Source organism: Drosophila ananassae (assembly GCF_017639315.1).
Source record: "Drosophila ananassae strain 14024-0371.13 chromosome 4 unlocalized genomic scaffold, ASM1763931v2 tig00000240, whole genome shotgun sequence".
NCBI lineage: Eukaryota > Metazoa > Arthropoda > Insecta > Diptera > Drosophilidae > Drosophila > Drosophila ananassae.
In genome coordinates this window covers 180,836-200,407 of record NW_025319046.1, presented here as the reverse complement: position 1 = coordinate 200,407, position 19,572 = coordinate 180,836, and positions in this window count along the sequence as shown.

Below are 19,572 nucleotides of genomic sequence, written 5' to 3'. Positions count from 1 at the left end.
TTTGATGTTAGCCATTCTAATTCCATAATTTGTCATTAGTACGTTTATTAATTCTTGAGTAGATATACAATTAGTACGTAATGAAAAATACGCTATATTAGTTTTATACAGGTCGATATCAATTATAACTTGATCTATGGAGTCTAGGCCTTCTATAAGGTGCTGCATTTTTTTATGATCTTCTTCTAAAGAATTTACATTATTACGTAGAGCATATAAACATGCAGCTGAAATAATGCCAGCTTGGTGCATACCTCCGCCAATTTGAAACTTATAGTACCAAGCTTTTTCAATAAAATCTTCACTTCCAAGCAATATTGCACCCATTGGAGCACCTAATCCTTTACTAAAATCAATGAATACCGAATCAAAATAACTTGCATACTCCTTTGGAGATATTTTAGTATGAGCACAAGCGTTGAACAGTCTTGCTCCATCTAAATGAGTGAATACGTCATTCTCTTTGCAGAGACTTGAGATCTCTTGAATATATTCTAAAGGCCACACAGCTCCACCACCAAAATTTGTCGTTTGTTCGATAGAAACAAGCCCAACTCTCGGAATATTTCTTAAACTAGGACGAGTAATAAACTCAACAATTTGTTCTCCAGTAAATATTCCTCTTGTACCTTTGATGGGCAAAGGAGTAGCATGTGCCTGGGCTGCGATCAAGCCAGATTGTACTATGAGTGGATGTGAAGTTTCATCAAGCAGCAAGTAATCACCAGGTCTTTGAATGTGTACTTTATAAGCAATTACATTGGACATCGTTCCTGAAATCAAAAAGATTCCTGCAGGTTTACCTAATATTTTACATGCGGTTGCCACTAATTCGTTCACAGTTGGATCTTCACATGCAGCTTCGTTTCCAACTTTTGCTTTAGCCATCGCTTCCCTCATTTTAGCTGAAGGGTCAGTGTTTGAATCGCTAAAGAAATCTATTTTTACTCTCATATTAAATTTAACACAACCTCCTTTATAATTTCAGCAGCTTTCATGATGTCTGTTTCCTTTGTGCCAAGATGGGTAACTGCTCTTATATGAGACTCGAGCCAAGGAAAAAGCAATAAACCATAAGCTTGGCACTTACTCAAGAAAACCTCATTAGTTACATTTAGTGCTTTTATACTAAAGCTTACTATATTAGTTTCTGGATAAGGTAGTACCAGTTTTATGTGTGGAATTTCCTTAATCTTGTCTGCAAACAGTTTGGCGAGTTTATTGTCTTCTTTAAGCCTAGAAATATTGTTCTGTAGTACATACTTTGCTGCATTAGCACAATACCCTATCTGATGATAACCACTACCTAGCCAAACCTGTAGCTTTTTAGCCCTTTCAATTATCTCTCTTTTACCCATAAGCATTGAACCAAAAGGAGCTCCAAGTCCTTTGGTAAAAGAAAAGCTCATTGTATCCACATATTTAGCATAATCTGCTAAAGCAATATTTGTTTCGACATGAGCATTAAATATTCTTGCACCGTCTAAATGAAGATTTACATTGTGAGCTTTTAAAAAGTGATATAACTCGACTTGTTTTTCAAAAGGATAAATTTTACCATTAAACCCGTTTATACTATTTTCTATAGAAACAAGACTCACCTGAGCAAAAATTTTGTACCTTGGCTTAGAATTAATAGCATATTCTACTTCAGCAACATCTAAGATTCCGCTATTATTTCTAATACAATTAAATACGATATTATTTACTTTTGCATTGCCTGCGCTATCGAAAAAATTAACGTGATAATTATAATGAGTTATTAGTTCATCACCAGGACTTGTTTGACTGGCAATGGCTAATCTATTTGCAAGCATACCGCTGGTTGCAAATAATGCTTCTTCTACTTTGAATAATTGTTTGCAATATTCTGATAAGTCATTACAGCTTTTGTCTTCACCATAAGCAAAATCTCCAACAGTTGCATTACTTATTGCATGTATAACGTTGGAGCTCTGCAGAGTTGTAGTGTCACTTCTCAGATCAATAATTTTTTCCATCTTATTTTTTGCCATTCAAACAACCAATTTGAGCATTCCAAAGTTCCTTGTAAAGACCTTGCTTAGAAACTAATTCAGCGTGTTTACCATCTTGGACAATTTTTCCTTTGTTAAATACTAGAATTCGGTCCATATGTAAAAGTGTAGAAATACGGTGTGCTATAGTAATGGTGGTTTTATTTTCCATCAACTTAAATAAACTCATTTGAATTGTTTTCTCTGTTATAGAATCTAACTGACTAGTTGGCTCATCGAAAAATAATATCGGAGCGTTTTTTAGAAATGCTCTCGCTATGATTATTCTTTGTCTTTCCCCTCCAGATAGCTTTATGCCTTTTTCTCCGACTACAGTTTCATATTGATCGGGTAGAGTCATAATGAAATCGTGAATACCAGCCAGCTTTGCAGCTCTTATTATTTCTTCGATAGTAGATTGAAGTTTACCATATATAATATTTGCTAAAATAGTATCATGAAACAACAATGGTTCTTGAGGTATTACAGATATTTGTTGCCTCAAAGAACTCTGTGTAACTTCCGATACTACTTGATTATCAATCTGTATATTACCTTTTTTAACATCAAATAGCCTTATGATTAAGTTTATAAAAGTAGATTTACCACCTCCAGAATAACCAACTAGACCTACCTTTTCGCAAGGATTAATGGTAACTGAAAAATCTTGAAATAATGACTTCTGACCCTCATAAGAAAAAGAAACATTATTAAACGTTATTCTTCCACTTAATAAATTTAATTTTTTAGCATTTTCCTTATCTTGAATTTCTGGTACGGTAGTCAAGATTGGCAATGCATCTGAAACTTTGCCGAAATGAGTAGAAAATTGGGTAAGATTCCTAGTTAGATGGTTAAGAAACTCTATAATCGATATATTAATTCCAAGTACAAGAGCAATATCTCCTATTGCAATCTTGTTCAATTGATAATCATGAATTAAAAAATACAAGTTTACTGCTTGGAGTATATCAAATGAATAGCCATATATAAACCAAAGCCAAAAGTATGCCCATTGTAATTTTCTTTCTGCAATAGTTTTTTTCTTGCATACTTGAAAAAATTTATGCCTCTCATGCGCTTGCCGAGAAAATAACCTTACTGATATAACATTTAAAATACTGTCGGCTATACCCGCTATTACTTGTGAACTTTGTTTAGAATGATCATCGGCTAATCCGGTAAGCACCCGAAAACTGAAAACCGAAATCAAAATAAAAATGTTCACCCAAATGAATGTAGCTATTGCAAACTTTATATTTACTAGTGATAAAGTATAAATAGCCAAGATTAATGCTATACTATAACTAAAGAAACAGTCTATAAGCAGTCTTATTAGCTCTATCACACTATCCATTAAGTTACTGACCTTATATACTAAACTTCCGGATAGGTTGTTTTGATAATAGGAATGGTCTTGCTGAAGCAGCCTGTAAAAAGACATATCAGCTATTTTTTGACGCATTGAGGTAAACATTCGAATGTCAACAAAATAGCCATAGAATCTAAAAGCAGTAGTAATAAGTAATGCAAACATAAGCGCTTACAGGTAATAAAAGATTTTCAATTACATTACCTTCTTGATATTTTACAGCTGTATCTAAGATATTTTTTACTAAATACTTTCTAAAAGATAAATCAACAGCCACTACTAGGGCAACCAGGAACATTACAAGCACATTAAGCTTAAACTTGGATAAGATATTCAAAATGAACACCAATATATACTTGAAACTACCAACTCTACTTTTGTTCATTTATAATGCTAGCTCCACCACATTGACTTTTTTATTGAGAAATACAAGCAGTGAAAACCATAAATTTTTGTATATTTTTCCTGAAATGTCTCCAGCATCATGTAGTGCTGACGCTTGATTCAGAATAAGTAGCTTATATAAATCTCGCTTAGCTTCAGCAGTGTTGACCTCAGAAATATTTGTAGTTGTGTCTGTAATAAAGGCTAACCAGCTCTTAATAAGTTCTTCCATATTTTTTGTTTTTATACTTTCCTGGCGACGAAATAATGATAAGTATTCTCTCAGTATAAATTCTGTTAATGCACCACAGTTTAATATACCAAAAACTGAAGGCTGAGGTTTTGGCACACAAGGAAGACTTTTATCTTTTACAACCCATCTCGTAACATAAGCAAACCTATCTTTAGCATCTATATTCTTATCACTACCATGCCATAACCGTGAATCAAAAACTATCGCATCTCCTGCTGAAATAGGTAGTGACTTAATTTTATAATTTTCCCGGTTATCCGAGTATTGATCCAAAAAGTATGGATGCCAAAAATCAACTAGAGGCTGTATTTTCCAGTTGTGACTATCTTCTATAACTTGTAGTGCACCTGAAGTTTTATTGACATTATTCAAAGCTAGCCAAACAGAAAAATGATAAGGGTCATTAAAGCTATAAGAGATGTCCTGATGGAAGGGAACTGCATCTATTAAATCAGCAGTTTTACATATAACATTTGATTTTTTCTGCAGTATCTGGCATTGAAGTGACTTTTCAAGATAATTTTTAATAATTTTATCTAATACTTGAGATACAATTCTAGTTACCTGAGATGATGTACCCCATCTTCCAGTGCAGTTTAAATAGTCAGAAGTTGAAACACCTAATTCTTGAGATAACTTTGATATCTTGCTTATTATATCATTTAAAGACTGAGTTATTAACTCTAAAGGAACTAGATTTTTGATAATAAAAAAACCATTTTTTTGCAATGCTTTCATATATTAACACCTAATGTCAATAACTGATAAATAATCTGTTAAAGGTACAATACTAAAAATTTTAAGCCCTTTTACTTGTTTTAGTATTCTTTTCCAATCGCTCAATGTCCTTAGTTTACCCCCTGTTTCAACCATTACATTAATATCTACAGAACCTCCCACTGGGGAGTAGTAATCTAGGATAGTTTCTATCACTAAAACGCGTGGTATTCCTTTATTTTTTACCAATTTTAAATAAGACAATACCTTATTATCATCATAATGCTGCAGAAAGCGGCAAAAGACACCTAATTCATAATTTGTAGCTGATAATTCTTCTTGAGTTATGAGTTTAATTTTTAAATCTTCTACTGCCTGCCTAGGCACTTTATGTTCGTTGTAATAATATAAGCCTATAGAACCTTTATTGTGTATATCAGAATAAGCAAGAAATAAAGAGTGTACGCCAAATAGCAATATATTTTTAGCACCATCTATATTAACCCTAGAATTAAACTCTTTAGTGTCAAACCTGGAATATCCTAGCAATGCTTGGTAAAACGCTATTTTCCTGTCTTCTGATGTTTCTTTCTCCTTAAAAGATTCAAATGAAGATATTGACTCCTGCCTTAATATATCGGCAATTTTTAACCAATTCTTTTCAGCGGCAACCCTTGCCCACATTGCTGCTGCTTTAGGCAAAAATGGTATTTCCTTAAAACACTTACCTTTTGATGATAGTTGCCATAAGTCCTTGTTCTTATCGTAATCAATAAACCCTATTTCCCACAACGCCCTTAACAGCCTTTCTAGATTTGGAACGATAATATTTAACTTTTGAGATAAAACTGGCATAGTTGCAGGTAAGATATTTAACAAATCAAGTTCAATAGCAACATTTGCGAGGTAAGTTTTCCAAAAGGCTGAAAGTCATTATAGAATGCTTCTACCATTTTAAATCTTTGCCGGTAAACAGGATTGCCATTAATATCTATATGAAACCAGCCATGCTTATCTTCTGCAATAGCAAATCCTTTATGAAAAACATTAAGCTTTTTATACCATTTATTATGTACTAACTTTCCATGATTATTAATATGTGTAGCTTTACCATCTTTATGGACTACAGCGATACCATCCTTAAAATCCCCAACATAATTGTATTCTTGCTCATAAACTCTATTGCCGTTCAAATCAATATGAAAAAACTTATCATGCTTTCTAATCACACAAATATCTTCTTGGTAATTTCCAATCCATTGATACGAATGTTTGTATACTCTACATCCAGATGGATCAATATGGTAATACCCTGTGTCATCTTCTACGGCTGCTCTATTGCAGTAAAATCCAAAAGTTTTTAAAAATCTGTCGCGATAAATTGCTTCTCCCATTGCATCGATGTGATAAGCGCCTGTCTCATCATAAACTGGTGCAAGGCCAGGCTCGTGAAATTTATCAACTCTAATAAATCTATTTTTGTACAAAGGATTTTCTGACAATTGGTGAAACCTTTCACAGGGGGAAACCCTAATAGATTTAAGGTACTCACTATCTTTCATTAATTGACTAATGGTTTTCTCATGTTGCATGTTTTGCATAATTCATAGTTTAAATAATTCTTTTGTAAGTTTAGGTACTCGCTACTTTGCCATATTTCCTCCAGTTTAACTTCATTAACATTGCCAAAATCTCCTAATGTTTTGCGTAGTTCATCTGGAGCACAGCAGGGACTAAACTTGCCTTCATTGTTTATCCATGCTTCTTTACCTAAAAATGGGCACTGACCACCTGGAGCCAAATCCTTGATACCCTCTTGAGAAAGGATCGTAAAATTTTCTAATTTTATCTTTTTACCATTTGGCAATAGCATATTATCCCTAAGTTCATATAACCTTCCCACCTCCGTATTCCATCTACTAATTGCTAATTCATCTCTCCTCATAGATAGATCCTTAATTTCCTTAAAATGTGCCCAAAGATGATGTCCTTTAACTCTATCTATGCCATTTTTTATAGCCATCTCAACTATGTCGTAAAGTTCATGTAAATTACTTTCTAAAAATGTTAATTGTAAAGTAACGGTACACCTTTCACCTGTATCGCTAAAGTATTTATCTCTAACTTCAAGGAAAGTTTTTAAATTTTCTGTCACTACTTCCCATTTTGAACCTTTCATGATTCTTTCATGAGTTTCTTTAGTTGCCCCATTCCAGGAAATCTTAACATCAGATAAAATTGGTACCAATAGTTCAGCCCATTTTCTAGCTCCTTTAATAGGAAAAGAACCATTGGTCGTGAGGTTAAGCTTCAGGCCGAACTCATGGCACAAATTGATTATTTCATCAAAGCTTTTATACATTAAAGGCTCACCCATAGTAGAAGGAATGATTTCCCTTAAAGGTGTTCCATCTGCTTCCTTAATTACCTTCCTGATAGTTTCTATTGACATTATCTTGGGTTTTATCCCTTTAGCTTTCTTCTCCTCTTTAACTTTACTATATGGTGAAAAGCATTCACACATTACACAAGCAAAGTTGCAGTAATCTGGATTAGTATCAAAAGTAATTCTCCAAGGACCAGGTTTTGTAGCCACTGATTTGCCTTTATTTTCAATAACATTACGGTAAATTTTGTTAAGTTTCTCAGTATGCTCACTTATAGAAGGTACATTACCATTTTTAGTATAAAGATAGCCTCTTTGGGTCAGTTCACTGTATAATTCCTGGTCTGTAGATAGGACTTGCATTTTTTCTGACAAACTATTTGTATCTCTATGCTTAAATAATAGTCCGTTTATTCCATCTCTTACATATTCTGCCATGCCACCATAATCAGCCGTTATTACTGGTACACTCAGTTGCTGTGCTTCATGTATTACTAATGGTGAATTTTCACCCCAAATTGAAGGAACAACTATCGCATCAACTTTATTAAATACATCAGTAACTATATTTTTATTGTTATAACTTCCCATCCATTCTATCCTTTCTTTAACAGCATGTGGAAACTGATCGGCAATCGCTTTTAAAGTTTTAGTTTCTTCCCTTGCCGCTCCCCAAATTCTAAGTTTTGCTTTAGATGATAAGCGAGAAAAAGCCTTCAATAATAGGTCAACACCTTTCTCGGGAGTATGAGTACCTATATAACCGAAAATAAACCCTTTTTCTTGCACCCTATTTCTATTCTTAAGACGATTTAGATCAAAACCATAATCAAGATAAGAAATTTTGTTTATCGGAACATTAAAGTCTTGAGTAAATTTATCCATTAAGAATTTTGACGGAGCAATGAAGTAATCTATATAGTCCACTACTTTCTTTGTTTGCTTCATTCTAGTTGCAACCCATTGTTCCCAATAATTTAAGTCTGAATTCAAGAATTCTTCATCTCCTGTAAAATGCCCCTTGTAACATTGGGTTGCACATTTTTGATCCTTCTGTCCATCACAAAGCCGTAACAAATCTTCAGAATTACGTTGAATAAATCTTCCTCTTGGACACATTAACCAAAAATCATGTAGCGTAAAAATTGTAGGTATATTTTCTTTAAAAGCAACTTCTGGTAAAGTAATTGATAGATGATTAAGATGACCAAAATGTATAAGATCTGGTTGAAAGTTATCTATTATTCTTTTAAATTTTATATTTACTTCTTCATTGATAAATTTGTAACGATATTTAGTTGTAGGTATATTAATTAAATTCAGTAAGATCCGGGAATCACTACAGTCCAGAGCTATAGTATAATGGAAATCAGGTAAGAAGCTGTTTTCATGCCTAGTAAATATTTGTACCTCATTATTATTGGCTAGTTCATGGGCAAGAGTTTGGCTGTAAACCTCCGAACCAGCGCTATAATAAGGAGGGTAACCATGAATAACTTTTAATATTTTCATATATTACCATATCTATATTGTTAGGATATTCTTGTGTATTGTTTTGTAGACTTTTTATAAATTTACCTAATCCTACTTTTAATGAATGCTTTGGAGACCAACCAAGTAGCTCTTTAGCTCTAGTAAAATCACCATGGAACTTAGTTACGTCAAAATTTCTTGGAGGATAAAAATCAATTCTAGAATCACTTTCCGTGACTTTTAATATTGTTTTTGCTAAGTTTTCTAAAGTACATGGGCTATTAGTAGTAAGATGAATAGCAGGAAGAGAAGATTTCTCGTTTTGTAAATATTTAACAGTTAAGTATATACCCTCTATAACATCATCCAAATAGGTAAAATCAAAAACACATTCTTTACCTTCTATCCTAATTGGATCGCCTTTCAATGCATTGATACAGAGTTCAGGAATTACTCTACTACTATGATCTAGTAAACCACCATATACATTTGAGAAGCGTAATATTGCTACATTAAAGTTAGAACCTTTTAAATTTATTACTTGTTCTTCAATAAATGCTTTACCTTTGGCGTAATTATTTATTGGGTTGATACTAGCAGACTCTGCAACTGGTAGTTCCTTTTGTTCTCCATATACTTCTCTACTGCTTGCATATATAAACCATGGTTTATTCGGAAGCGACTTGCAGAATTCTAAGAATTGGATTGTACCATCGACATTAACTTTTTGGCACAATTCAGGATAAAGCTCACCATGTATAACTCTAGAAATTGCAGCCAGATGAATAACCCCCGTACACTTAGCGAGTAGCGGCATTATATCTTCTGAAAAAAAACTGAGTGGGTTGTCGCGAAACCTAATATCGCAGCTTATTACTTCATAACCCTGCTTTTCTAACTTTTCTACTAAAGCCGATCCTATCAAACCTGCAGCACCTGTTATTAATATTCCCATGTGTCCCTCTCACTACAACCAGGAAAATCTTTCACACCTATCATCTTACAAGTAAGACTTAAAAAGCATTATAAAACTAGTATAAAACAAATGTCAACTTAAATTAAGGATCAATGAATAAAAAAATATAGTTATGAAAGAAGGGTTGGTTGTCTTCTTCTATTTGCCTGAAAATAACGTTCTGCTTTGACCAAATCCTCTTTGTTATTTACCCCCATTGCTTCCTTTTCGTCAGCGACTACATAACCTGCACGTAAGTTATTGCTTGCTGCAATGGGTAATGCTGCTATTGACTGAAGTAATGGTTTTATATAATGAAATTGTTAGGCCCGCTCACAATCATCATTACGAGCTGTTTACTCTTGATGAAGCACATGTTGCTAATGATCACCTGTTTATCAAGGGTCAGGATTTTGGAACTCTAAATGATTTTAATGAGATGTTCTATAAAAGTGATGAGTTAATGTGATGTAAAAAGCAAGATTCAATCTGGTGAACGAGAGTTAGAGGTTGTCCGGAAACAAGTAAAAGGCTATAATATCTGAAATTTTAGTACGGGGTAAAGATGAGAAAAAAGTATCCAACAGATCTAAGCGAAAGGGAATGGGCAAGAATAGAAAAACACTTCAGAGTATCATACAAGAAAGGAGGAAGGCCGCCAAAGTATAGCAAAAGAGAAATATTAGAAGCAATTTTCTATGTATTGCGTACAGGGTGTCAATGGCGGTATTTACCAAATGATTTTCCGCTATGGAAGACTGTGTATGAGCAGTTCAGGCAATGGAAGAAGCAGGGAATTTTTGAGAAAATGAATTATGAAATTACAAAATATAGTAGAAGAAAAATAGGAAGGAATGAGCAGCCGAGTGCCTGTATAGTAGATAGTCAATCTGTAAAGACTACAGAAAAGGGGGGATCAAAGGCTATGATGGAAGTAAAAAAGTAAAGGGTAGAAAAAGGCATATAATTACAGACACTCAGGGTTTTATACTAGGTTGTTACGTAGGCGCTGCTAACGAAAATGATAGAGATGGTATTAAAATAGCATTAAACAATATGAGAACAAAATATACTAAAGTTAAAAAAATGTGGGCTGACATGGGATACCAAGGAAGAAATTTAAAGAATCACATAAAGGAAGAATATGACATAGATATTGAAATTGTTAAAAGGCCTCCATGTAGATTTTGGGTGCACAAAGATACGCCACCTTCAGACCCAGTTTTAGGCTCAGCAATTTTACTAATAAAACTTACTTCACCTGCCAATTCTTTTCCGTCCAGCAAATTAATTTGAGCTGTGCTGCCTAGCTCTATTTTATTTACTTCATTTTCCGAAACGTATAACACTACAAGAATTTGATCGAAATTAACCACGTCAGCTATTTTTTGCCCAGCATTAACAAAATCCCCTTCGTTTGCATTGATTTTATCAATATAACCATCTATAGGAGATGTGACTGCAGTATTTTCTAAATCCAATTCTAGCCTTTTTAGGTCAGCTTTTGCACTTTGTAACGCAGTAAAAGCTGCTTCTACTTGTATTTGTGCCCCATAGCCTTTTTTATTCAGTTTGTGAGAGGAATCATACTCAATTTCACGCTGCTTTAATAAAGCTTTGGCTTTCTGAGCTTGCTCAATCCTGTCATAATCTTCTATCTTTAACACTACATCATCTCTTTTTACCTTTTCACCATCAGGTAAATAAATAGCAATAATCTTACCACTTATTTTTGAGACAAGGCTAGCTCTATGTAAGGGATTTACTGTACCAGAAAAATTTAAATATATAGTGCGGTTTTGCGGCGCACATTCTTGAGTTTTTACTGAAAAGCTACTAGTTGCATTATCGCTATGAACCGCCTGATCTTTTTTTAAAAATGCACTGCTGATAAAAAACAGTAGAATAAAAGCAATACTGGAAATGATGATTACTTTGTTTCTCACCTTTAAACAATAGAATTTGTTGACCAATCTTGTTAGAAACAACTGCATAAATTTTCGAATCAGAAATGTAAGTATAATACATGTACCATTGTCACTCCATAAATAGTTTTATATGAGAACAAACACAAGATTTTCCTACAATAAGTAAGTTTTTTATTGCTAAAATGCAATTTTTAATCGAATAAAAATGTAAAATTGCAAACAAAGTTGTGCATAAGACTGGATTTAAAAAAATCTTGAAAAACATACTAAAACTTTTAAATAATAACTTTATATCTAGTGGCTTTGCCTTCTCCAAGACGCTGTAAGTATTTCATCCCTAGCAGTTTCTTTGTAATTGCCTCTACTGTTCTTGGAGGAAATCCTAGAGCTTCTATAGCATCTTTTCTACTAAATTCTTTATCTGCAAGGCTAAGTGCCCATTCCCAGAAGAACAATTGTTTTCTTGATAATAAATATTCAGTATTCTCCCTCTCAAGAATATAATGCGCCTCATTTGCTTGCGTTTTGAGTACATTAAGAAAAAATATTAACCACGGGGAAATATCTTCTTTGCCACTTTTCCAGCTACTTTGTGTTTTATTAAGCGCTAAATAGTAATCAAGTTTGTTAGTTTCAATTATCTTTTCATGTGATACAATAGATACAAAATCATAACCCTGCTGCAACAACATTAAATTAGTCATCAATCTACTAGTTCTGCCATTCCCATCTTGAAAAGGGTGTATTGCCAGATACTCAAAAACAAAGTTAGCAACAATAATAAGAGGATGCTTAAATTTATTATTTAAGGACCAGTGATACCAATCAATAAGCTCTTGTACTTCCTTTCTAACAAGGTAAGGTGGTGTGGGATCAAAAATTATACCAACAACTTTTCCATTCTGATCTTTTGCCTCAACTCTATTAGAACTTGCTTTGTATTTTCCTCTATGATACAAATCTTTTTCACTATAAAGTAGCATCTGGTTGTTAATGTGCAATATTGATGACTCACTAATTGGAATATCCGTATAATCATGAAATATTAGTGTAAGCATTTCTAAGTAGCCAGCAATTTCTTGCTCATCTCTATTTTTAAATTTTTTGACACGTAGGTTTTTATATAGATCCTCAACTTCTTTATCGGTTAGACGATTTCCTTCAATACGGTTAGAAGCGCCAGAAGATGTAACAATAACTGAATGAGTTAATCTTTCAATTGTTTGTGGTAGTAGTTTTTTCGTTATCTGCCAGCTATTTTTAACACTATCAACTGCAGTAATTAACTCGTACACTTGTTCAATTACAGGCCCTTCTAGGTTGAGACGTGTACTAAGACGAAAATTCTTCCAGTTCATATTCTTCTCACATGCATATTATGTGAGATAATGTGAGATAATGTGATAAAAGTCAATAGTAAGCTTTATATGCATAGCAGAGCTAACTACAAAAATTATACATTTTCAAGTGATCCTAACCATATCAAAAACTACAGGGCAAAGCTGTTGGAGGAAGGCTTAATTAGTTAAAAATTTCAATCTTATGTAAAATATTGTCTTATTTTGTAATTTTCTTGTTGACTAACGAGACGATATTTACTTTTCAATAAACTCCATTTGCATTTCTTGTATACTACTTTCTATTTGCTCTATTTGTTCTATTAACCTTTCTTCTAAGTCAAGATTACCGCTCAGCCTCGCTTCGGTTCTTTCTTTTCGTAATGCATTTAATTCTTTTAGTAACACTATATTATTCCACACAATTTCTGCAGATTTTCTCTCGTTCAGTTGGCTATTTAGTACACTAGTTTTTTCAAATACATACTTTATAACGTTAAACTGTTTCAATTCTTGTAACAAAGCCTCTTTATCGAGTTTGTTTTTGTTACTTATTACATCAATTATACGCTGTTGTAATCTTTTCATCTCATTAGTAAATTCAAAATGAGAAAATTGCTCAAAAAATATAGGACGGTTCAAGATTTCAGGAAATTCTACGGCTATACGCAAAATTACGGCCTGATTTTGCTCTGCTTCAATTAGCTCTGGAGATTTGTTATGAAGATACTCACCTTTTGTTGCTCTAGTTTTACTATTAAAAATCTGTTTTTTGAAGCTACTTCTTAGTTCACTAGCCTTATTGTAAAAATAATCTCTGTAATACCTTCTAATACTGCTGTTGCTAATAGTATTTACATATTCCATGAACTTGTGCTCAAGAATTGAATATTTTTCCGGAGCAAGTTTTTCATAATTTTGCAAATTGCTATCGATTATGTGATGCCATAAATATTCAGAATGAAGTTTTGTTGAGTGATCAAGCGCAGTCAATACGTCTTCTTTCTTGTATTCCAGTTCGTTACATATATCGTATGGATCTTTATTACTCGGCAAAGTCACAAACTTTAACGTGTATCCAGGCTCTAATATTGGCAGAGCAAGTTCTGCAACTCGAGTAGCAGCATGACGTCCAGCACTATCGCCATCCATACAGATGGAGATTTCTTTAGCAAATCTCCATAGATTTTTTATCTGTTCTGCAGAAATTGCGGTACCAAGCGGAGCAACTGCATTACTAATTCCCGCTTGATGTAGCGCTATAGTGTCCATATATCCTTCAACAACGAGTATGTGCTGTTTTTTACGTATTTCGCTTAAAGCAAAGTTTAATCCGTATAAATTCTCCCTCTTCTTAAAGAGCTGACTCTCTGGACTGTTTAAATATTTCGGCTGTTGCTCAGAACTTAGCACACGTCCGCCAAAACCAATAACTCTCCCTGCAATGCTCTGTATAGGAAATATCAGCCGGTCATAAAAATAATCACGAAAATTTTTGTTTACTAATCCAATATCAATCAAAATTCTGTCTTCAATACCTGAAGAGTTTAAATACTCTTTCAAACCAGAGCTTGGTGCATAACCTATCTTAAATTTATCTATGATTTTAGGTGAAATCTTACGCTGCTTTAAATAATCTACAACACCTTGATTTTTTTGTGCAAACCAATTTGCAGCTAAATCAAGCGCTAAAAATAGTTTATTGTCCTCTTTTGTAATACTAAGATTTTTGGGCAGTTCAACACCTGTAACCGATGCTAATTTTTCCAATGCTTCTTTAAAGCTTAATCCTTCAGTTTGTGAAATAAATTCAAATGCATCACCACTAGCCAAGCAACCAAAACAGTAATATAACCCCTTAGTATTGCTCACCGAAAAAGATGGGGTTTTTTCGTTATGAAATGGACAGAGCCCAACAAAACTATCTCCTCTTTTTATTAATCTGACTTTTTTACCTACTATGTCGGATAATAATAATTTTGATTTTATAATATCTATATGATCCATCTTGTTAAATTAGTAGTAGGATAAAAATTATATAGAATTTATACACATCTGACTCGAAATTTATTTCTATAACTAAAGCAATTTAGATTTACCGACAATGTAGCTATACAAATTCAAGAGCAATCCTGTCATCCAGGTAGCCCACAGAAACAAAAAACTTCCTTGACAAACCTCGCCAGCGCCCTTATCATGAAACTGAAGCTATTTATTTATCTTCTCTGTACAGATTAAATGACAAAAAAACTCAACGTATCTGGCGTCTCATGTTTAATTTTTTGCACTATGTGCACCTTATGTCTTTATCAAATTTCCGGGTTTTGACCTACACAAGCTGAAATACGCTTATAAAGCATTTAAAACATTAAAAAACGCCAACTTAAAAAATGGATAGTGAATAACTAGCTACCCTAGGGTTTCTTTTGCCTTTTTTTCTGTTTAGTAAATTTCTTAACGTTTATAATTTAGATTAGTTGTGGCTTAAAAGCAGCTAAATCGCGGTTATTAAGTGTTTAGAATAAAAAAACGCCATACTTGAAAGTATAATGTAAGTAATTAGCCAACCACGGGGCTTCTTTTGCCTTTTTTTTCGTTTGGTAAATTTCTTAATATTTATACAGAAGGTGTCATTCCAGTGCTTGACACTGGAATCCAGTTCTTATTATACAGCTATCTGGTGTACTTATTTAAAATTAAGTTTTCTGGATCTCAGTGCCAAAGCACTGGGATGACACCCTTCCTGGCGGAGATTATTCTCAAATCACAATGTTCGTACAGTTGTGGAATGAATTGCGGTATGACGTAGGAAAACCTTAGCTATAGCTTTAGAACTCCCAAAAGGTATCCGTTCAGGAGAGTGGTTTAAGAAACAATAGATAGGAGATTTTGGAAAGGATTGAGACCCCTTTATTTCCAAGTTAAGTATAATGAAATTATCCGCTCAAGGAATGTATTTCCCCGCTTTGATTGTGTAAAATATGGTATCCGTTCAGGAGAGTGGTTTAAGAAACAATAGATAGGAGATTTTGGAAAGGATTGAGACCCCTTTGTTTCCAAGTTAAGTATAATGAAATTATCCGCTCAAGGAATGTATTTCCCCGCTTTGATTGTGTAAAATATGAGTTTTTGCGATAAACGACATAATGCCGAATTTGCCGTTCAGCGTGGTTATTTGTCAGCGGAATATTTTCTGGGTCATCTAAAAATTTCCACATCATTCTTTCAGATCTCAGAACATTTTTTGCAACTCGAGAGGCTCCAATTGCTTCAGGTAAACGAGATATCTCCTTCAAGTAATACTTTGTACGTTTTCTTGTACGTCTGACAAACCTCAAAACATCTATCTCACTTTTTAGTAAAGCTTTTTTTAGTGCAAATAATTCAGTGGCCACGTTTCTCAAGTAACAACCCAGAACTTTAACTTCAATATTCCAACTATGTGCTAATCTTTCAAAATCTCTTGATAAATGTGCCCAACAGATTTGCCTGTTTTTATCGGCAAAATAATTGTATGCTGCATACCTGTCAGTTATTACCAAGCTATTGCGATTGCAGAATTTACTATTTTGTAAAACTTTCATTCCTCTTGACTCTGTAAATTTTACAAAACTTGCCGTATTGCTTGCAAACATCCAACACCAAGCGAGTTTACCTTTGTTATAATGGCTCGTTTCATCAATATGTAGAACTTTACTCCTACTTATCTCTTGTTCGATCTGCTCATACATTTTTTTGCATTTTGAAGCAACTCTATGTTCACTATTTGATATGCTACCGACGCTTATGTTCAAATTGAAGATATCATTTACGACACTCGCTATTTCGCGTTTTGAATTTTTGTAGAATCCGCTGAACGCTGCAATTATTGACTTAACCCTTGGACCAAATGTATCTGGCGTAACACCTTCCGGTAACTTGCTACTTCTTCTCTTTCCGCATCTCCGACAACGGCCATGTTCTAACTGATATTCCACTACATAAGGCTTGATTTCTGGAAGATCAACTTTCTGATGAATATATGGTTTTTCACATATTGCAATTTCTCCTCCGCATTCGCAAGTATTAGGCAACTCTATCTTTACTACTTTATCTGCATCCATGTTGGCGCGAAAACTTCCTTTATGACCAACCTGACCGCCAATATTCCTTTCGCTTTTCGGCTTATTCTTTTTTATTTTATACAACTCTTTGGAACTTGGTATTGATGAATTTTTTGAGCTTAAACCGAGTCTTTCTCTTAACTCAGCATTTTCTATCTTTAAAGCCTTATTTTCTGCTTTTAAACTTTCATTCTCTTTTTCCAATCTTTCTATTTTTGCTTCTAACCTTTCTATTTTTTGCTGTAAATTTTTGCAAAGTTCTAAAAGGTTTACCATATTATTTCACTTTTGCTCTATGATTATCTTTTTAGATCACCTTGTCTACCTTATTCTGCCACTCCGCTGAACGGATACCCCAAAAGGTCAGAAGCATTGAATGACTTGACAGAAAGTTCAAACCCATATAAAATGTCCTTATTTCTTATATGTTAGGTATAGTATCAATTGCCTCAGATCATTCTGGTTATGAATTAAAATCAGAAATAAAACCTTACCTGGAAGCCCTAGGTTACAGAGTGGTAGATCAAGGCTGCACTGCTCAGCAAAAGTGCGTGGATTATCCAGACTATGCTGTTAAAGTTGTAGAAGATATAACAAGCAAAAAAGCAAATTATGGGATATTAATTTGTGGTACAGGTTTGGGCATGAGTACTGTGGCAAATCGTTTTGAAGGAATCTACGCTGCTTTATGTAACAGTGTTGAGATCGCAAAATTAGCTCGCGAGCATGGCAACGCAAATGTACTGTGTCTTGGTGCAGGGTTTACTGCGAGTGGATTAGCAAAAGACATAGTCAAACAATTCCTCGAAACAGAATTTTCAAAAGAAAGCAGACATAAAAAACGCCTTGATAAACTCAGCAATATAACCTCTAAGAAAAAAAAAACAAAAACTTATAACGAAGATGAAATATCAAAATTCGCTAAAATGGCAGGCCAGTGGTGGGATGAGAACGGCAAATTCAAACCATTGCACATAATGAATCCTGTTAGAGTATCTTACATTATTGAGAAAATAAAAGAGTTAAAAAAATGCAATTTGAAAGAATTATCATTGCTTGATGTTGGATGCGGTGGTGGCATTTTGTCAGAGTCAATGGCACGCGTTGGCATTAACGTTGTGGGAATAGATGTATGTGAAGAAAACATAAAAGTAGCGCATTCACATGCAAAAAAAGTAGGGTTAAATATAGAATATATACACACCAGCATTGAAGAGCTAAGCAATGACAAGAAGTACGACGTGGTTCTGTTGATGGAAGTAGTTGAACATGTGGATAATTTAGAGCTTTTCATGAAAAAAGCGATAGAACTGCTAAAACCGAATGGGCTGATATTTATATCCACAATAAATAGAACTATCAAATCCTTCTGCCTTGCAATAATTGGTGCAGAGTACATATTAAATTGGCTGCCAAAAGGTACACATAACTGGAATAAATTTCTCAAGCCGTCAGAAATTGCAAATCACTTAAGAGAAAATAATGTAACGCTGCAAAACATGGCTGGTATGGAGTACAACGTAATAAAGCGTGAGTGGAATCTAACTAAAGGAGTAGATGTTAATTATATACTTTGTGGTTTGTTAGATTTAACTCTATAAAAGCACCATTTTCACTTCCAATACTTTGAAGGATCTTGGCCAGCTTTTATACAGTAGCCTTTATTAGTTAGCGCCCAACCGGAACGACAAGCATAACCTGTACCTACACGTTCATATCCAGGAGCAGCAACACACTTTCCATTCTCCAAGGTTTGACTTTAAAAAGACAACAAACTTCTTTTTCTGTTACCTTTGTTACAATTTGAGGAGCACCAAAAAACACAGCAACAAACATACCCAGTGCGAAAAGTGCAGGCCAAGGCATTCTGCCAAATATTGCAAGTAAGCTTGAACCAATTATTACCACTGTAATCATTGGTCCACCTATTCCATGAACGTAACCTATTACATTACACATTACATCTGTTGCTCCATCAGCGTGTGCATCAAATGCATAGAAAACTATAAATAGAATTACAAGAAAATTTCTCATTGTTCTTTCAATAATCATGCCTGATTGTTTCTTATTTTAATAAAATTTCAGTAAATAGCTTTTTTCAAAAATTATGCTTAACCCAATCAATATTTATTTATTACTGCCTTTTTAATACTATAATTAACTCAGTTGATTTTTATCAAAATGCTAAACCATGGAACAATTCGAGAACTTTTACATCACCACGCCAGTATATTACGTAAACGATAAGCCGCATATTGGTCATGCATACACTTCTCTCTTGTGTGACGTGGTGGCAAGGTTCATGAAACTAGCTGGGAAAAATGTCAAATTTACCACCGGTACAGATGAACATGGACAAAAAATAGAAAAAGCAGCTAAAGCAAAGGAAATGCAGCCAAAAGAATTTACAGATGATGTGAGCGTTTCATTTAAAGAATTGGCTAAGTTCATGAATTTTGAGTATGACGATTTTATTCGCACTACGGAGGAACGTCACAAAAAAGCAGTTATAGCTTTATGGAATAGACTTGAAGAGAGAGGGCAAATATATTTGGATTCCTATTCGGGTTGGTATTCAGTTCGTGATGAAGCATTTTATCAGGAATCAGAGCTGATAGATGGCAAAGCACCAACAGGCGCAGAAGTTCA